This window comes from Ostrea edulis, chromosome 1 (assembly GCF_947568905.1).
Source record: "Ostrea edulis chromosome 1, xbOstEdul1.1, whole genome shotgun sequence".
NCBI lineage: Eukaryota > Metazoa > Mollusca > Bivalvia > Ostreida > Ostreidae > Ostrea > Ostrea edulis.
In genome coordinates this window covers 102,227,638-102,245,880 of record NC_079164.1, presented here as the reverse complement: position 1 = coordinate 102,245,880, position 18,243 = coordinate 102,227,638, and positions in this window count along the sequence as shown.

Genomic DNA, 18,243 nt, shown 5'->3' with positions numbered 1-18,243 from the left:
GCAGTGTCTCTTTAATATCTAGGGTAAAACATAAAGTAAATCTTATATAGTTATGCCATTAATTTGAAATCATTAAAATTCGATTATTTTTTTATTAATCAATCGAAAAGGTACATCAGATTAATCCGATCATCGATTAAATTTTTCCCCTCGATTGCCCATCACTATTAACAACACCCTTTGGGAGCATTGCTCACAGTACCTCTTGTTTTAAACAGTTTTAAATACCGTCTGCAACTATGCTTAAATTGCAACTTCTGCATGGCGAATTTATAAGATAAAGTTCTATGATGTTGGAAGCGAAAAAATGTAGGCAGAGTTATAAGCCTATTTACTTTATGATGATAAGTTAACCTGTTGTTTCCTGGCAACTGCCATTACGGCTATGACTCGGCATGATCATAAGCGAGGCTGGTTTCAAGGCTCGAAAAATTATGTTAATGTCAGGGTACCGGTGCGAGTCTTCATTAAAATCCTACAACAGAAATCTATCAAGTTTTTATTTTCTCTTACACACACTGAAGGTAAATAAAAGAAGCAACCTACCTGCACTTTGTCTAAATCTGTCCTACTGTCTCGAATCGTCTCCTGCATGGCTACAACCACAAGTCCTAACGATGGACATGCCATTGTTTCTTTCCAAAAACCTGATAAGAGCTTAACGTTAACTTGACCCATCATATCCTCCATCAATTCTCTCAGATCCTTTGAATTTCTGTCAAAATCTGTGTTCAACAATTGTGTTTTCAACTTAGTAGGCTAGACCAACGCCAGTTTCTCCATCGCTGATCGCGACCAAATCACATCACGGATGTAGTTTACTCCGCTCTTCTTGTCTTCATTTCAGTTAACTTTACGCTCTAAATTACCCTTATTTTATACCTGTTTTGTCTTTTTTAACCTCTTAGATTAAATATCTATATCTTATATTCTCTTTGATATTGTTCATAATTTTTTTCTCGATAAAACTCTGACGAACTATATTTTGTGTTCTACAATCGTTATTTCGGTCATCTGCTGCATAATCATGGAAACTCGGTTAGAACACAAATCAAAATAGAAAATATAAATATAAGAAATAAAATATCATTTTTGAAGTTGGTACGTGATCAAATCTACTATAACGCCCTTTGGGCGTTAAAGGATTTGATCACTTGACCAACTTCATGTCATATCCCATTAACATTCAAAAATGATATCTTATTTCTTAAGTAATTTGGTGCAATCAGAATTGATACACTATTTTGGGTATAATCATGATGTAGCACTTCTTGTATGTGCAATAGTGGATATAGATACAGATATTTTAAAATTTTAGCGTAGCCGTAAATAAATGCCCTTGCTTCACCAGCAAAGGTGCTAAAATGCATGTACGCACCCACTAAATTGAATACACAAAAATCATTTGAAATGAGTTATATAATTTTAATTTGGAAATCCATATTTTTGAACCAGCACAAAATCAGAATACATAGTTATTAAAACAGTCAAAATCCTTGTTAATGGACTGTTTGTGGTTTACAGTAATTGCTGTATCCGTCACAGGAATTACTGAGTCCATCACATGAATCACTGAGTCCTTCACATGAATCACTGAGTCCTTCACATGAATCACTGAGTCCGTCACAGGAATCACCGAGTCCGTCGCATGAATCACTGAGTCCGTCACATGAATCACTGAGTCCATCACAGTGTCTGTCACAAGACACAGGTCTAATCGGCATGTTCTTCATTCTGTTTGTCTGGAGGCTATGTGAGTTGTTCTCAGCAATTGGAACCAAGTCATGGTGGTGCACTGCTAGTCAATTATCAAAGGTAGAATGATGGGTGTGGTTACTGCCAGACAGTAAATAGTCAAAGGTAGATTGATGGGTGTGGCTATTGCCAGACAGTAAATAGTCAAAGGTAGAATGATGGGTGTGGTTACTGCTAGACAGTAAATAGTCAAAGGTAGATTGATGGGTGTGGTTACTGCCAGACAGTCAATAGTCAAAGGTAGATTGATGGGTGTGGTTATTGCCAGACAGTGAATAGTCAAAGGTAGATTGATGGGTGAAAGGTGAAGATAATGGAACAGTGATCAATCTTGATTGATAGATTGATGGGTACTGCTATGTTGTCAGTTAATTAAAGAGCTTTTTAGCTCATGTTGCTTGTTCATTGTAAATAAAGTTTAAATGAAAATTTCTTTCTTACATGTATAATCTTCTCTTAAAGGGACATGGACACGATTTGAGCTGAACATTTTAAAATTTTACTTTTTATGCCCCCGAGATGGAAGATCAGGGGGCATATTGTTTTTATCCTGTCATTTTGTAATTATATCCCTCGCAACAAGTTTGTGGGGGGGGGGGGGGGGTATACTGGAATTGGGTTGTCCGTCTGTAGACGCAATGGTTTCCGGGCTTTAAAGCATTATCCTTTCCACCTACCGTCACCATATCATACATATGGACTACCCATGGGATGAAGATGTTCCCTATCGATTTTGGGGTCAAAAGGTCAAAGGTCAAGTGCACTGGGCATCGAAGTAGCAATATGGTTTCCGGGCTCTAAAGCGTTATCCTTTCCACCTACAGTCACCATATCATACATATGGACTACCCATGGGATGAAGATGTTCCCTATCCATTTTTGGGTCAAAAGGTCAAAGGTCAAGCGCACTGGACATCGAAGTAGCAATATGGTTTCCGGGCTCTAAAGCGTTATCCTTTCCACCTACAGTCACCATATCATACATATGGACTACCCATGGGATGAAGATGTTCCCTATTGATTTTGGGGTCAAAAGGTCAAAGGTCAAGCACACTGGACATCGAAGTAGCAATATGGTTCGGTTTGTCATGCCATTTCTTTTTTACACTCAGAAAAGAGGTAGTTTATACCTATCACCAACACCCTTTGGGAGATTAGGGTAAGCAGGGGGTATTCTTAGTGAGCATTGCTCACAGTACCTCTTGTTCTGTCTGAAACTTTAACCTTGCTATTAATCACTTTTGAACAGTAAGTGATAGAGTTTTGATATTTCACATGAGTATTCCTTGTGACCAGACCTTTTATTGGGTATCAACATTTTTGATCCTGTGACCTTGACCTTGGAGTTTGACCTTTTTGAAAATTTTAACCTTGCTTATAACTTTTGAACAGTAAGTGATAGAGCTTTGATATTTTACATGAGTATTCCTTGTGACAAGACCTTTCCGTGGGTACTAAACCTTTTCACCTGGATGTTTAACCTACTTTTAATTTTTTTTTTACATTGGTCATAACTTCTAAATGGTAAATATTAGAGCTTTCATATTGTACATGAACATTTCTTGTGACAAGATCTTTCTACTGGTACCAAGATATTTGTCTTTGTGACCTTGACCATCTTTGTAATTGGCGATTATCGGGGGCATTTGTGTTTCACAAACACATCTTGTTTACGTAGGTTAAATAAACTAGTAAAAGTTTCTTTTAAAGCAGATTTTTTCAATTTATAAATGAATTCTTAACACAATTAAATATTTTCTAGTGTTTGGCACATCTCATTTTGTTTTAAACACGCTATTATTAGCTCACCTGAGCTAAAAGCTCAAGTGAACTTTTCTGATCACCCGTAGTCCGGCATCTGTCCGTCTGTAAACTTTTAACATTTTTGACTTCTTCTCAAAAACCACTGGGCCAATTTCAACCAAAGTTGGCACAAAGCATCCTTAGGAAAAGAGAATTCTAAATTGTAAAAATAAAGGGCCAGGCCACCTTCCAAGGGGAGATAATCAAGAAAAGGTAAAAATAGAGTAGGGTCATTAAAAAATCTTCTTCTCAAGAACCACTTAGCCAGAAAAACTGAGATTTATTTGAAAGCTTCCTGATATATTGCAGATTCTAAATTGTTAAAATCATGGCCCCCGGGGTCGGATGGGGCCACAATAGGGGATCAAAGTTTTACATACAAATATGTAGGAAAAATCTTTAAAAATCTTCTTCTCAAGAACCACTGAGCCAGAAAAGCTGAGATTTATATGAAAGCTTCCTTATATAATGCAGATTCTAAATTGTTAAAATCCTGGCCCCTGGGGGTCGGATGGGGCCACAATAGGGGATCAAAGTTTTACATACAAATATATAGGAAAAATCTTTAAAAATCTTCTTCTCAAGAAACTTTCGGAAGGTTGGTGGTCTCTTCCCAGGTACATTGTATCTGGGTTCTCTCTTCCACCAATAAAAATTGGGCACCACCATATAACTGAAAAATTGTTGAGTGTGGCGGGAAAAAAATCAATCAATCAATCAGTCTCAAGAACCACTGAGCCAGATAAGGTGATATTTACATGAAAGCTCTCTGACATAGTGCAGATTCAAGTTTGTTCAAATCATGGCCCTTGGGGGTAGGATGGGGCCACAAGGGGGGGATCAAAGTTTTACATACAAATATACAGGAAAAATCTTTAAAAATCTTCTTCTCAAGAACCATTGGGCAAAAGAAGTTCACATTTACATGAAAGCTTTCTGACATAGTGTAGATTCAAGTTTGCAAAAACCATGGCCTCCAGGGGTAGGTTGGGGCCATAATAGGGACTACGATTTTACATGCAAATATATTTGGAAAGTCTTCTGATATGGACCAAGGTGACTCAGGTGAGCGATGTGGCCCATGGGCCGCTTGTCTATTAAATAGTCTAATGTAAAGAAAAACATGGCACGAGCCTTGTTTACATAACAAAGAATTGTGATCGAGTGCTGTATCTCACTTAGAACTCAACAAATGATATTCAAATTTTGCTTGACCATTAGCACTCTCACGATCGTGTGCAGGATTGGACAAAACAAGATGGCAGACGGCAGTTCCAAACAAAGATAGGCTGTTAAAACTCTTCATTTTACCGAGTTATTAGATAATGAATTTATGAATTTAAAATACTGTCTGGCCAGGGGGGCTTCGATCATTGAGTTGATTGGTTGTTGGAATTTTTACTCGTGTACATGTACAACTGTAAATTCATTGATTGAAGTTGACGATGTTTTCTTGATAGAACTCGAATCGGGCGACAGTGTTTCTAATAAGGTTTTAATGCATTTTAAGAAAGATAATTTTTGTAAAATAGACTCTGTACATATCTTTATAATGAAAACTTGATCCAGTGTATGCGATTTGTCCCTTAGATCGCACTGGTTAAATAAATATTTAGACTTGAACATTTGCTTACGTGCAGGATTGGAATATGGTCGTTTACACGATAAATGTGCTGGATTGTTTTACCAACAATAAAACATTAAATTTATTGATTGCATATATATTACGTACATTTTCTTCGGGTTTTTTGTCTTTCTTCATATGAATGTTCAAAACAATATTGTGCATGCAGTGGGTTTTTTTCTGGAATAATACAAAATGTGTTTTTGTTTGCCAATGCGTGATTGTAGAGTCCTCTCGTTTTATTAGATATTTATATCATATATCAAATTGCTGTGAAAAGATCAATTCAAGGTTACAAAAGAATAAAAAACAGGTTGCACCGGGCTGGATTTGGTTTTAATCTTTACTAAAAGATCATCCATATTCATTGTAGGTTATGACTGCAGTAGGCCATACAAATGCAAGAAGTTGTTTTTCAAAAATCGCAATGCCTTTAGTATGTAGATAATGGAGGAAACTTTCAATAGATCTCTTACTACGATGTACATGTAGCAGGATATGTATTTTTTTTTTTATCCAAATGATATGTCATATTTTTGTAATTGTAATGTCTTAATCACTTTGGGGCAAATTGCTTACTTGCTTATATATATATATATATATATATATATATATATATATATATATATATACATACACACGATAGAACTTTATATAACAATGCAACTTTTCCCGAAAAATTGATGGTTTACTGTGATTTCCTCAGCCTTTTCCTCTAACAATGATTATAATAGGGAAAGGGGATGTTAAATAGCATCTAAAGTGTTAGGTAACAGCTAGAGCTCGAAATTAACATATGCCCATCAATCTGTGACTGGTTAAAAGTCTGGCGGACCGACTGACATTTGTTTTAGTCAGTCCGATAGGACTGGTCAATTTTCTAAAACATCATTTTGGAAAACATACTTATGGAATCTTAAACACACATTTGGCATCCCTTTGTAGATATCAGATGAACCAGATTAGGAAATGTAAATCTCACATAAGTGTTAATAGTCTGTTTGAGGCATATATAGTTAAATTATGTGATTTTATTTCAATAACATGAACAAAATATGTTTAATTATATCTGGAAGAACTTTGGTGGACTGGTAAAAATTTTTGTGGACTGGTTGAAATTATACCCTCTCATTTTACCTCTTTGTAAACACATTCAGAAATCTATGAAAATTATAATATTTTATCTTTATTTTTTATACACAGTTAAACTTCGGTATCTCAAACACCGATTTCTCGAATTTGGAAATGTCGAAATGAATTGGAAGTCCCAGCTACTTATTCTTTAAATATTTTACCCTCGATATCTGAATCCTTGGATATTGTGAAGGTTTTTCTCGGTCACATGAGTTCAAGATGACGAGGTTTGACTGTACAGCTTACTCCACTTAAATTGAAGTTGCTTATTTTGAAGTAAAACAAAATCCCCAGTCTCAGACTCTTATTTTCCTTGCATTAAAATATCAGTTAAATTGAAATCGCTTATATTGAAATATCATGTATTTTGAAATCAATTATCCGTCCCCTGAGTAGATAATGTATTGTTTTTATTAGGACTATATTGAAGTCACCTGCAATTGTAGTCCTCCAGGTTGGTGGCTGAATTGTTACACAAGTAGGTGTCAGTTGATTGGTTTCCCATGGATTACTTTTAATTGTGTGTTTTTATAGGAATAAAATAACAGTGGGGTGTAATCACTCCTTAACGGCTGACAGGATCGTTTGCCAAATTTGACATCCCCACAAAAAAGGAAAACTTTTATCATTGGACACCAAATACATATTAATAACTGCAAGAGATATAAGAATTTGAAGTCAAAATCTGAAATGACAATTTTGCTTAAGTAACACCTTACCGCTTATAATCACAGTGCATTAAAAATAGTTTTTTGCAAGACTGGGTTCACATTAAAATCTACAAATATTTAGTCTATAACATCTGACGCGGACAACGACAATGTCTTTGAAGACAACATGATGCCACTTGCTTGTGTTAGTGAACTTTATTTTTTAAAAACCCAACTGATTCTGAAATTCTGATGGTACTAGCCTAGACATACATGTGTGTCAAATGTTTTCACGGCGATCGTTTCAAGGGAAGAACTTACTTCCGATATTATATACATGTACATACTGCAAGGGAACTATCGGCGGCGAGAGCAAAAACGAAATTCCGGATGAAAATGTGACGTACAATCAACCTCGAAATTGTATGTGTAAATTTAATAATAATAAAAAAAAGAGATTGTGTACAGATGCTACCTAAAGTAGATGACGAAATTTTTGTAGACATCGAAAATTGAAATATTCATTCTTGGTCAGCTCAATAAGAAACAAAAGTTAACAAAACTCAGATATTTTTTTTAAAATAAAAATCTTCAGTGGACTAAATTCAATCAATTATCTATATGTTGTAAATTGTGTAATGTAATAAATTCATGTTTCTGCTTTCGTAATTGGGATCGAGATGCCAAAATGAAGCCTCCGATATGGTCGACATTTCCGATTTCGCCTATTTTGAACTTCAGTTATATTGAAAGAAAAAGATTGGTCCCCTGAATTTCAATATATCTGGAGTAAGCTGTATATACAAGTGTGCAACTTTTATGTAGTTGAACATAAAATTATATCCACAATTTTGACCTGTATATGAACTAACTGGGCAATGACTAGGGAAGAATGTGGATTGGGGATAGCCTTTAGGATAAAATGTCGACTGCAGTGTTCAAAATCCACTGAATTTTAGACCAAAAAGCAACATCTAGTTCAGATTTCTCTAAAACAGCTGTGTACACATGAAGCCACTTGGGGTTTAAAGTGTCATGATTTTGAGGATACCAAATAGTATCAATTATAGCTAATAATTAGGTAAATGGTTTAATAATCAATGTTGAATATGGAAATGGTTCTAGTATATTCCATGTTGTATTACACACTGTAGAAAAAGTGTTTGATCTTACATATAGGTTAGGACAAATTTGTTTACATGTTTTGTGGGGTCTCTGGGGATGTTAGCCTATTCATTGTAAGTGACAGCAGAGAGGTTACACAGGTTACCTCAGGACAACGATCAGGTCAGATGGGGTCAACAGAGGCCAGAGGTCACGCAATAAATGCCTGTTCTCTGGACATATGAAGAAAATGTAGAATCCTGGTGGGTGACAGAAGTAATAAATAGAGAGGGAGAGTCGCATTGTGGTGGAGGTTCTGAATACCTTTACTGGTGACAGAGTCTGTTTCAGACATCCACAATTAGATCATAAATGTCTGTAGATTTACAAATAGGGCCAAAAGGTTTATGTAGATATATGATATATGAAAGCTTATTCATACTTAGTGTTTACGGGGTTGTAAATATGCAATATCGTATATCATGTACACAGGTCTAGCTAAAAGATTATAACAGGGTAATGAAGATATGATAATTCTCGGAGCTTTTTATTGTGTGAGGTGTCAGGTTTATTTCTTATTACATTGAGCAATCTATCTGATTTAATTATGTAAAAATGGTCACTCGATGATTAATGGTGCAGAGACCCCTGTTGCTGATTATTTGGGTTAAATGGGTTTGAACATCTAAGTACATTTGTAAATTGTTGACGAATTAGGGATGAACATGACCATGGTTTTTTATACCTTCTCTCTTAATGGGCTATATTGTTGGTATATACTTTCCCATTCATCTGTCTATCATCCAGCTATCTGTATATGTCTGTTAACTTTTTCGTGTTTTTCACACTGTGAGGCCAACGATTGTCAAACTTGGGCAGTTGATGCATCATTGGGACCAAGGAGTTTTGTGAACCGAAAGTAGGTCACTATGGCCTCATTCTGGAATTTTATGCTTTAATTTACATATACTCAAAATCATCATGACTAGAAAGAAGGACGTTTTATGACCCATAAAACATGTGGCCATGGCGGCCTGGCTCCTTTGAGAATTTCATGGCTATACATACTCAAATTGTGTCTGAATTATATCTAAAGTGTACACTCTGAGGTCTAGGATCATCAAACTTGGTATGTTGATGCATATAAGGGATGGGGGTTGTCACAAACCAAAAAGTAGGTGACTGTGGCCTCATTTTGGAGCTGCATTAACAGTGTTGCAGCTTGTGACTTCAAGCGTTCAGACAGAGATACGTATCGTGTATATGTAGTGCCAGACGGATGTTTCGTGCACTGTAGAGGGCTCTAATTTCGTGGAGCTAAAATATTGCAATTTTTGTCGTTCAAGTTTTACGATTGCTTTCATTTCATGGACATACCCCTTCGAATGCTTCTTGAGTCATCTCCCTATTTAATTACGTCTCGCATCTTGTGTAAAACATAGAACATGCGTGTTTACCTTCAAATAAGTGTTAATTATTCTTGATAATGATTAAGTGTATTGAATTAGAGACTGTCACTTGTAAATATGAGCTATGTAAATTATTTGCCATTTACTGATGACGAATGTTGATAAAAAATAACCTGATCTAATCAAAAGTTCATTTAATAACAGCAATGGGCATTTAAATCCATGTACGCGGAAATGCTGGTCATTCTGTACGTATACTAGACAAAGTTTTGTTTGAAAAACAATAGAACCAAATATGGTTTATAACTTTACTTAATCAGTCTTTGCGCTTAACTGTTTTTACTACAAGCTCATGGAGCAAGTGATGTAACAAGATTTGGTAGCCCATGCAAGTAAAATTTTATTTGCCCAAATACTGTAAGAATGATTCAACATTATTGAAATTTCAAATTTAGATATTTTTATCGAGTATTACAATACAGTCGGACCTGTATTAAGAGACCAGCCAACGAAGGATGGATAAAGGGTCACATATGACAAGTGGTCTCTTAATACAGGTTGCCTATTTCCTGCAGTAAATGCATAAAATTTCGCAAATAGTATGCAGAAATAGTTTGTACATTATGGAGAAAATCACTCGACATGCTTTTGGAATTTATCATTAAGAATATCAAATACTGTTTTAATAGTTGTAAAATAATTGAAATTGATAATACACTGTAGTTAAGAATCTAGAACATGTGTTATATCATAATTTATTATTCATCAAAAATTACATTTAATCTGTTTAAAAATTATAAAATTTGCATGTACAGGTAAACTTCGATATCTCGAACTTGTTAGGACCGAAGAAAAACTTCACAATATCCGAGGGTTCGAGAAATCGAAGGTAATGAATTTTACACCATTATTGTGTAATGTTTTATTTGACAGGTAAATAAACACACCTTTTAAAAGCGGTAAAAGTGTTAGTCTGAAGTTTGAATTTTTGAGTTGGCTCGCGAAGTGAGATGCTCCTTGCTGTCAATGGTGTGCGGATTTATCGCAGCTCACAAACTGTTCGTTTATTCTTACACCGACAGCAAATAAATCCTGCGCACAAAGATCTTCAAAAAAATTTCATTTGCTTTTTTGAACAGCTTCATTAGGTTTAGAAGACATATCATACATGTATGTTGACATTCTTATAACAATGTAATTTAAATGAGTCCCCTCAATACGTTTAAGGAAACTAAACATAGTGCGCATGAATACATGATGTAAGCACATGAAGTCAATAAATGTCACAGGCGATTGTACATTAAACATGCGACGTACGTGTGTATAAATATATCAACTACAAAAATATATTCGTAAACATAAAACAAATAACTTGTAAGTAAATATTTTATAGTAAAGAAAGTAATATCTCGCTTTCTTAGGTTGGAAAAGCATAGTAAATATTTGAAAATGGTATTGGTCTATTACGATCGATCATACTCCCTGTCAAGGCTTCTTTGAAAGTGTGTCAAAGCCTAAACCATGTGACTATTTCTGCAAGAATCTACCGAACGCACATTCAGTTTGTTATGTTTTTGCTTTCAGACTATTCTACATTCAGATATGCATCCCGTTTTGGGGCCTGTAAATTGTGGAAATACCATTGTTCGTGTGTACAATCACATTTAACTTCATGAGAAATCTTTGTGGAAATAATGCAGGTTCTTCAAAAAGCATGCACTAGAATTTGTATACACTTGCAGCAGATTTGTTTTTTAAGAAAACGGCGATCTTGTCCTTATACACACTGCATAGCAGTATTTTTGGGGAAATAATGTTAATTTCAGCAAAGCACGAGAGTTTGTAGCAATAAAGTTTTAACAGACTCGATATTTTCTTTGTTTAAAGTTCATATCAATTAAATGGCCGATGCGAGCGTTCAATGCTTTGTAATCAAAACATCACCCAAACTTCGAAAAATGACGTTCCAAGGTGCGATATAACGACCCCCCTTAGTAATTTTAAACATATCAATAATCAAAGCTAGTAATTTAATTGGTACTAAATGAAGAATTCAAACATAACCCTCTAAAATTTTGCCGCATTTAGATGGGTAAGTAAATCGATCGTTTACTGCAAAAGGAAAGTTTAAAGTCAAAAGTAATCGCATATTCCCAGACCCATGAAAAACATGCAACATGCAGAAATCTGACAAAATCAAGTGACAAAGGACGTGTACACAAAGCATGTGCTAGTAGTCATGGTATCATAATATCATGGCAGTTTTAAAAATTACACGATAAATTTTAATTGACTGTTTCATAATAATTAGTTACAGGGTGTAAGATATTTTTTTAAAACAATTTTACGCTTTGAGATAGGTAAACAACGCGGCGAAAAATTAAGTGCATATTGCATTGACTAAAACAAAATGAGTCAAAAACCTTTAGCGGTATGTAGTAAAGCTGTCCCTTCTCATAAAAAAAATTAAAAAGTGCCTATTATATTTGGTTAAATACGAGTGTAAATTGATAAGCATAATGCATTGATCCGATTGTAAATTTTTCTAGAATTATGGAAGCCCATTAATGTCATTGTAATAGTCAGTATTTACGTTTTTCCGAGGGGGGGGGGGGGGGGGGGGGATTGCTTGCACATTTTGGTTGGCAGACCACATGTTCGCTCATTATCTTGGGAACCATTCACTTAATCGTTATATTTCAAATGTTGGTTGGTTATGAGTAGAAGAGGACCCCTATTGATTTTTAGGTCAAAAGGTCATAGGAATATACTGTCCGTTCAATATCTTGAGGACTCTTTGCTTGACAGACATCAAACTTATTAATTTATCGTATGTTTTAGAACACATGTTCTATGTTATGACTTAAATTAAAGCCAATACCATTGGTTACTTTTTTTATCATTCAACCTGTAAAACAGGTATTCAAGCAAAGTACGATCTTCCTCATTCAAAGGTTTTTCTTTGCCACATTTACACGTACAGATGTCTCGACAAGATAATTCCTATGATTTGGAAATCAGAAAAGAAACTGAACAAAGCGAATTTTCACCAGATTTGACAGACGTGGTTAGTTTATTTACAACCATCATAAAAAACCAATTTGACGAACGTACAGTAAAATTGCAAACGGAACAGGCACAGAACTCTGAATTGATTCAAAAGAAGGTAAATGATAATGTGAGTAGTAAGCTCAAATCTGAAGGAAACTGGATTCAGTACGAATTCAATGAAGACTTGAAAGATAAAGTAAGAAAACTAGAGAAAATAGCCATTCTAAGAGTGACCATCAATCCATTTCTATAATCAACGAAATCTACCTAGACATCGATACGAGGAACAAACACATAAGGATCGCCGACTCGTCTCCAGCAGGCTGGAAAACCATGAATGAATACAAAGCAAGCGACATAGCCGACAATTCGGACGATGAAAAGGAAGATTAGAAGGGCTGAAAACCGCGCCCTCAAAATTGTTAAGCAGTATCGGTCCAAGAATAGGTCACATCCAAATCAAAGCGTATCCTAGAACAGAAATTGTGTCCGCCGCAGCTGGATCCGCCGCCCAACTGGCCATGCAAACTCCTGCTTCTACTGATGCTGTTCAGCCTTTTCTCCCCTACCCACAATTCTTTTTTCGTCGGAAACAGAGAACCCCACAACCAACCGACGTGTGTTTCAGGTGTTTAAATACGGCCACTGGAAAAATTAATGCCCAGCCGGCAACAACGACCTCCCAGCAATACAACAGCAAAATGAAATGGAAGATAAGTATTTTGATATTACTTGTGATTACGGTGGTAATGCTATTCTTCAACACATTGAATATTTTGATGTAATCAATAAAGTGTTGTTTGTCTACAGAAGGCATAAAGAAAAGTTTGTATAGACATATATCGTTTTGGGATAGTATCAATACGTATGATTCTATCTTAGAATTATAAGATCGGGTTATGGTATTCCTGTTCTATTCAATCCACCCTCAATGTGTATGTCTAACAACAAGTCTGCATTGCGTAATCATTCTTTTGACCCAATTCTGTTCAGAAGCTACATGTACTTTTGTCTGAATGTATTGTCGAAGTTCCTTTCCAGCCTTTCTTTGTTAGTCCTTTAAGCGTGGCAGAAAACAAAAATAAAAAAACGCTTAATATTGGATTTGAGTATTTTAAATACAACACGTTAAATTTGGAGACTGAAAAGTAGCTTTAGAATATTTCAGAAAGATTGTTTTTGTGTTAAATTTGATTTGCGTTCAGGATATCACCATATCGATGTTTCGCCAAAGTCTCGAACATATCTTGGGTTCTCATGGCTAGGAATATTTTGTTGTTTCACAGTGTTACCTTTTGTTCTTACTATACAGCACCGTTTGTCTTTACAAAATGCCTGCGCCCAATTGTCAAATACTTCCGGGAAAATTCCATAGACATTGTTTTGTATTTAGACGACGGTCTAGCCATGTCAGATTCCAAATATCAATGTGAAAATGTGTCAAAATTCATTCAAAATACTTTGGAGAAGGCTGGGTTTCAGATTAATTTTGAAAAATCTGTTTTTCAACCTATCCAGACTATAGAATGCCTTGGACTTACTTGGAATTTTTATGAATTTACATTGTCTATCCCTCACAGACGCATTGATGATTTAAGACCTCCTTAGAGTATATTTTAAAGACTATGCCTAAAGTCACAGCGAGGCAACTCGCAAAGGTTACGGGGAAAATTATTTCACTATCCCCAGATTTTGAAAATGTATGTAGCATCATGACACGCTATTGTTATACTAAGATTATGTCAAGGTTGTCATGGAATTGTGTTTTGAACTCCGAAGGAAACGAACTCGTTTTGAATGAGTTGCATTTTTGGTTATTAAATTTAGTCCTGGGGCATAATATAATACAGCCAATGGAACTTTATATGTTCTGATATTGAATTCCTGGTGTATAGCATGATGCAGCCAGTGGAAATGTTAAAATTTTGCTGCATAACATGACGCAACCAGTGAAAATGTCCTATTCCTGGTGCATAGCATGATGCAGCCAGTGAAAATGTTGAATTCCTGGTGCATAGCATGATGCAGTCAGTGGAAATGTTGAAATTTTGGTGCATAGCATGATTCAGCCATTGACAATGTTCATATCCTGTTGCATAGCATGATGCAGCCAGTGAAAATGTCCATTTTCCGGTGCATAGCATGATGCAGCCAGTGAAAATGTTGAAATTTTGGTGCACAGCGAGATGCAGTCAAAGTTGAATTCTGGAGCATAGCTTGATGTAGCCAGTGAAATGTTTTGTTCCTGTTGCATAGCATGATGCAGACAGTAAAAATGTTGAATTCCTGGAGCATAGCATGATGCATCCAGTTAAAATTGTTCCTGTTGCATAGCATGATGCAGCCAGTAAAAATGTTGAATTCCTGGTGCATAGCATGATGCAGCCAGTGGACACTTACATATGATGATATTGTAATGTTTTAAATCCTGTTCTATAACTTGAGTTAGATAGCGAATTTAAAATTCATGATTGATTGTATCTTGCTTAACGTCTCACTCGAGAATTTTTCACTCATATGGAGACATCACCAAGACCGGTGAAGGGCTTCAAATTTAGGCCTATGCTTTGCGCTTACGGCCATTGAGCAGTGAGGGTTCTTAAGCGTGTCACACCTACTGTGACACGGGTCATTCGATTTTAAGGTCATCTCCGAGGACCCTTGACATTCACATCTGATGCCCAGCGTTAAAATATATCTCATGCATATGACATTCTGTTGAACCGTGAAATATAGGAAATAGGCAACATCCAGAATTTGTCCATGAATTAATAAAAGCACATAATAACTGCGTTTGGCATTGCATGCATTTTGCAGATTTTACGTGATATTAATTGATATGCATTGTTTATGTTTTTCAGTCATCTTCTCTGTTGGTAGATGGCGGGAAATCTTCACTAATTCGGCAAATGACGATCCTTGCATTTCAGCTCTGAAAAACGCAATTCCAGAGTATTGTTTGAAAGCCAAAGCGGAAAATACACGTAAAAAATGTAAGTACGCCTTCATTTCATTCTGTAAGTGGTGCTCTTCTTTTAAACCTCGGGGCATTCCATTACCAGCTACAGAATCCACTATTGCAACCTATTTGATTTATTTATCAGAAAAATTTTAAGTCTACAGCTAAAATTCAAGAAGCAATTTACTCTATAAATTGGGCTCATTCTTTAGGAGGATTTAAAAATCCATGTGATTCAACTCTAGTCAGATCGGTTAAAGAGGTTGCAATCAGGTCACTAAGCCAGACTGTGAAGAAAAAGGAACCGATTTCACCGGAAGTGCTATCAAAATTGGTGGGAAAATTCGGAAAAGAAACGGATTCTCTACAGGATCTGCGCTTATGCTGCATGTGTTTGTTAGCTTACGCTGGTTTTATGCGTTTTTCAGAACTGATAAACTTGAAAAGATCCAATATTTGTATTTTTGAATCTCATGTTTCCTTGTTTATAGAAAGAAATAAGACAGATATATACAAAGAAGGTAGTACAGTGGTCATTTCCAGAACTCCACATACCACATGTCCAGTGACTATGTAGAAAGATATTTACATAAGGCAAATATGTTGCCTTCCTCGAGTGAATTTACCTTTAGATCTATACTTTTTTGCAAGAAGTCAAAATTGTACATACTTAAAAGTGTAAATAAACCACTATCTTATACTCGAGCAAGAGAAATTTTGCTTATTGCATTAAAATCTTTAGGTTTAGATTGTAAAAATTTTGGTCTACACAGTTTAAGATCAGGCGGTGCAACAGCTGCTGCGAGTCACAGAATTACGGATAGACTTTTCAAGAAACATGGTAGGTGGAAGTCTAAAAGGCCAAAGACGGCTACGCTCAAGAAAAATTAGTTGAAAAACTTTTGGTTTCGAAAAATTTAGGCATTTAATTCATCTATGTAAATTCTTCTCTCCTTTTTTCTGCAGTTCTTTCTTTATTGTCGAAGCGCAAGCATATAAGCGCTAAATAATTTATGTTCATTTGAGTGAAACGAATTAGAACATAAATTAATTTATCATATGTTCTAGAACATGTGTTCTATATTATGACTTAAATTAAAGCCACTACCATTGGTTACTATTTTTATTGCTCAACCTGTAAAACAGGTATTCAAGCAAAGCACGATCTTCTTTATTCGAAGGCTTTTCTTTGCCGCATTTACACCCCCCTCCCGCCCACAGTTTGCACAAAGTTATGATATTGTTTTAGTTTTGAACATATCATGTGCTTCTACTGATATGTAATTTTTTTTTTATTATTACAGATGAAGTTGAAATGAAAACTAATATATTTGTACGTTTAATAAATGCGAGAATATAAGCACTTCTTTCTCTTAACATGTGTGTTGTTATATTGTAAATAATTTATGTTCGTTTGAGTGGAACGAATTAGAACATAAGGTACACTGGTACATCCTAAGGAGTAGATGACCCCTAATGATTCTAAGGTCACATGGTTAAAAATTAAGGGTCAAAATGGACATAGGAATATACCATCCACTCAATATCTTGAGAACCTTTGCTTGGCGGACATCAAACTTGGAACACTGGTACATCTTAAGAAGTAGATGACCCCTATTGATTTTGAGGTCACATGGTTAAAGATCAAGGGTCAAACTGAACATAGTAATATGTTGTCTCCTATATTTCAAGAATTAGTAGCTTGATTGACACTAAACTTGGTACACTGGTACATCCTATGAAGTAGATGACTCCTTTTTATTTTAGTTCACATGGTCAAATTGGTCAAAGGTCAGTCCATTCTGGACATAGGAAGATATTGTCCACTCAACATCTTGACTTGAATTGGTTTGGTACTATTATCAATTAAATGATGCTTGTATATAGCCATTTTCAATTCAGCACCACGCTGGGGTTTGGGGGGGGGGGTGTATTGTTGTATACTATTGTTTGACAAACATTTCTTGTTTAACTTTATTGTTTTGATGGTAGCATTTTATGACTAGTTGCTGAATAAACTCTCAAAATATGCACAGAGAGTCAGTACAGTAAAAACAGCGATGTTTCTTACAGATGTCAACTGCTTAGTCGTAACATTTCAACTAAAAGTTTAAGCTCAAGGAATTGATTTGCTAAACGTTTTTGTTGGATGATATCTTCTTACAACCACTGTGGTGTTTATTTGAGGGTTTTCTGTTGTGATATAAAGTACTATATGACTACATAATGATTTTAATCCAATTCTTAGCATTTGTACATCCTGGATTGTTTAGCACAATCATCAGTTAGCAATGCCTCTTTCTATCCATGTTAGATATGTACATGTAATTTAAATGGCAGTGGTCATGACTTAGTCAAATTTAGTCACTTTACACAGGCATGATGCATTAAAGTATAAATCCTGCTAAAAGAAGCGTGCATATGCGAACTCACACACACACACACAATGTTCGTCATCCTTGATTACTACTATCTTGTTCCTTCAAGATAACGTATTCCTGTAGACAATGAAGTGCGAGTCAACTCTCAGGCCCTTCAGGCCTTTGATTTAAAATATGTTTACACTTGCATATATATTGTATATGTATTACTTTATTTGATACTGCAACACTTACATTTTACGAATTTCGATCGTTTATCATAGCGATAATCAGTTATCACGTTCGGTTCAGTACTTCTGATACCCGGATTTGTGTTACGCTTTGTAAATGATAAACCGATCACTGTAATAATGACGAAGACAGAAATGGGAAG